The sequence below is a fragment of the Osmerus mordax genome, chromosome 7 (assembly GCF_038355195.1).
Source record: "Osmerus mordax isolate fOsmMor3 chromosome 7, fOsmMor3.pri, whole genome shotgun sequence".
NCBI classification, from domain to species: Eukaryota; Metazoa; Chordata; class Actinopteri; order Osmeriformes; family Osmeridae; genus Osmerus; species Osmerus mordax.
Window position 1 is genome coordinate 20,578,442 of NC_090056.1, and position 4,320 is coordinate 20,582,761.

Below are 4,320 nucleotides of genomic sequence, written 5' to 3' on the forward strand. Positions count from 1 at the left end.
ACATTAGGGGTCAGAGCCTGTCATGCCCCGCACACACACGCACACACGCGCACACACGCACACACGTGCACACACGCACACGCACACGCAGAGTAAATAAACCAAGCAGGTTCCCTCCTCACTGTTTAAAATATGACCACACACACTCACAGATGCTAACACCTTGAGCACACTCAGGCCTGAGGTTCTTAACCTGAGGTTCTTCTACCCTGAGGTTCTTCTAAGCCCTGGGGTTCTTCTAACCCTGGGGTTCTTCTAACCCTGGGTTCTTCTAACCCTGGGGTTCTTCTAACCCTGGGGTTCTTCTAACCCTGGGGTTCTTAACCTGAGGTTCTTCAAACCCTGAGGTTCTTCTAACCCTGGGGTTCTTCTAACCCTGGGGTTCTTCTAACCCTGGGGTTCTTAACCTGAGGTTCTTCAAACCCTGAGGTTCTTCAAACCCTGAGGTTCTTCTAACCCTGAGGTTCTTCTAACCCTGGGGTTTCTTAACCTGAGGTTCTTCAAACCCTGAGGTTCTTCTAACCCTGAGGTTCTTCTAACCCTGAGGTTCTTCTAACCCTGGGGTTATCTAACCCTGGGGGGTTCTACCTGCTTGGGAAGTGTTGGGGGCAGAGAGAGTGATGCCAAACACCAGCACATCATTCACTCTCACACTCTCTAAGACTGTGTGTGTGAGAGACAAAGACAGAGACAGAGAGAGACAGAGAGAGACAGAGAGAGACAGAGAGAGAGAGAGAGAGAGAGAGAGAGGGAGGGAGAGGGAGAGTGTAATGTGTGTGTGTGTGTGTGCCAGTGTGTGCCAGTGTGTGAGAGTGTATGTGTGTGTGAACGTGGTTCACCTCGTAGGGGAGGGAGAGACACCAGCTTGCATGAACTCTGTTAATTACTTTCTCATATTACGCAATCTGGTCAGGCCGGAGATTACTACAGTAACTGTGTGTGTGTGAGTGTGTGTGTGTGTGTTAGTGTGTGTGTGTGTGTGTTAGTGTGTGTGTGTGAGTGTGTGAGTTAAGCACCAACTGTAACCATGTAACCATATCATGATTCTCCTGACATCTGCCAGTGAGCTGGATAGCCTCTTTTCTCACACCACACAGAGTCCACACTGATGCAGCTCACACAAGGTCAAACCTGCCCTGATGAACAACCACTAACAAGACAGCCACAAACTCTGATGCAAAAAGAAACAGAGAGAGGGAGATAAAGGGAGAGAGAAAAAAAAGAGAGAGAGAGGTTGAGAATGAAACGTCTACTTCTGTCACTACATACACATCCATGCCCACACACACACCCTAACACACACACACACACACACACAGCCGGGTTCCTGGAAAGCAGCAGTTCAGATATTGCCTCTCTGCCTCAGGACACAAACTTTCAGAGCAACAACGTGATGACGACACTGACGAGCATGTGGTTTCCATGGAAACAACGTGACATTATCTAAGTCTTACCTAACTACTACAGTCTAATTCTCTATTTGAAATACAATCATACACTGCCTTTTGATTGGAATGTGTGTACTAGAGAAGGACAGTGTATAACCCAGATTAGCAGTGTACTAGAGCAGGACAGTGTATAACCCAGATTATCAGAGTGTACTACAGCAGGACAGTGTATAACCCAGATTAGCAGAGTGTACTAGAGCAGGACAGTGTATAACCCAGATTAGCAGAGTGTACTAGAGCAGGACAGTGTATAACCCAGATTATCAGAGTGTACTACAGCAGACAGTGTATAACCCAGATTAACAGTGTACTAGAGCAGGACAGTGTATAACCCATATTATCAGAGTGTACTAGAGCAGGACAGTGTATAACCCAGATTATCAGAGTGTACTAGAGCAGGACAGTGTATAACCAGATTAGCAGAGTGTACTAGAGCAGGACAGTGTATAACCCAGATTAGCAGAGTGTACTAGAGCAGGACAGTGTATAACCCAGATTAGCAGAGTGTACTAGAGCAGGACAGTGTATAACCCAGATTAGCAGAGTGTACTAGAGCAGGACAGTGTATAACCCAGGTTAGCAGATTGCCTCCCAGTCTGATCAGACAGGTGTTGGAGGAGGAAGGGCTCAGGGTTCTAAACTGGCCCCTAGTTCCAAAGGAAGACACTGACAGGAAACAGACCAATACAGGAAGAGCCCCTCACTTCCTGCCCCCCCCCCCCCCCCCCCCCGGAGGTAAACATCGGGAGGAAGGGGAGGTGTGGCTCTGGGACTAATCGTATCCTTCAACTCTCTCTCCACACCCCCACCTTCACATCCCTCTCGCTCTCTCATCACTTATGGTAAACAGTTAGTCTAAGTATTTTCGCAGGAACGAGGATGCAAATGAAATCCATCAATTAGTTTAGACAGGTGGAGTAATGCACAATAATAGAAAACACAACTGACATATTCTCCGTGATAAATACTGAACGATATTTATAGTTCTGAATTCTTCAACCGATTGTTGTCACCGTTCACAAAGGTCGCCAATCACTCGAGATTCCACTCGACCCTGTTCCAAGAACGTGAACTGGGCCAAATGAAAGTCAACACGAAGAACATTCTGCAGTTTACAACAGTTTACAAACGGGGTTACACGTGCGTGTCAACAATGTTTGTAACTTGCCGTTGCTTTTTGAAAACGGATCAATACTTATTGATTAAATTACTCACCGTGAGAGACCAACAGACGGGCTTCCAGTACTGATGTTAGTCCCGTATTGGATCCAGAATGCAGCCGTAATGTATTTCAGAAAATATTTTCACAACCAAGAAACGGTACCTGCACGCTTTACTGTTGAAGATAAGAAACTTTCAAGGTTGGCGCGGACTATACCAATTAATCCGTGCACAATTGCGTTAATGTCCGGCAAACTATTACTATGCACGTATTCTTTGAATGGCAGGTAATTTCTTATAGCCTCTGGGCCTGTATTTTGAAGACATCCATTGGTATCAATGCAAAACCTGTGAAACAAATGCATTCGTCCAATGATTTTCAAAGGCAGTAGATTTTTTTCACCCCTGATATGGTGCCGTGCCCGATTGGTATATTCAGAGTCCTGCCATTGGTCCATTCGCAGTTTAGACGACGCGTTCCATGGCATCGCTACGCCGGAACGAACTGAATACACACGTTACAACACGTCACAATCACTCTTTGTTACAAAGTGCAACATTCGAACTATGTCAAACTTTTCACAGACACAAACACACACCAAAACAGCGTTCTCGTGGTGTCAAAATTGTGAAAGTAATAAATATATTGATTCGATTTAAGAACAGCAGAGACAGTGTTCGATGTGGACTGCTTAACATTATTTAAATGGGACATTCATGCCACAAAAGCATACTGAATTGAACTGAGAAAGAAAGTGTGTGAGAGTAAGGGGGGAGGAGGGCAGTTTTAAGCAAGCTTAAGGATGATGTAATGTTTTGGCTACAAACTGATTTAATTAACTAATTCAGAATGACCTCAGCTCAAATGGAGAGGTGTTCCTCGGTCCTGGTGGAGAGGAGAGGCTGCAGAACACCAGAGGCCCTGTCCTCACAGGAACACAAGGGTTCCTTACTGGAGAAACATCTGTTTCACTTTAACAATTTGATCAACAAAAATCTTAATCAAAAGGGCTTAGAAACCCTTAGCATAATTAGAATAATGCAATTAGCACATTTATCACATCACAATGTGTTGTGTGTGTGTTTGGGTCAGAGAGAGGTTGAGAGAGAGAGAGAGAGGTGGAGGAAGAGAGAGAAGGGGGGAGGTGGAGGAAAATAATTCTGTAGTTTGTCCAAGATGGATGCTGAACTCACTTCCATGAACTAAGACACCACACACACACACGCACACACACACACATGGACACACACGGACACACACACAAGGACACACACACCAATAAAACACCATTTAGTGTTTATTGTTCAGTTGCACACGCATGATTGTGTTGTTAACAACTCCCAGTGGACGATGGGAAACTCATCAGTGTTGACCTCTGACCCCCGGCCCGGCACATCACAGGACAGGAAGTCTTCCAGGCCCCAGTGGACACAAAACATCATCACTTCCTGTCACTGGTCTCTCTGGGATGAGAAACAACCAGGCTTCCCATTCTGTCAGATGTCCAGGTGTGTGTGTGTGTGTGTGTGTGGAGGAAGGGGGCAGTTATAGCACAGTCTGGTGACTGGGTGAGCATGGCGGTGACAGAGGGAGGGAAGGCCAGTTTCCGTCCCAGAGAAGGAGATGTGTTTTAGGAGCAAAATGGGGGAGAGGAGGGGGGGGTGTAAACAGACTCTCCCCTCACACGTCTCTCCAGGAAGATTCTACCGT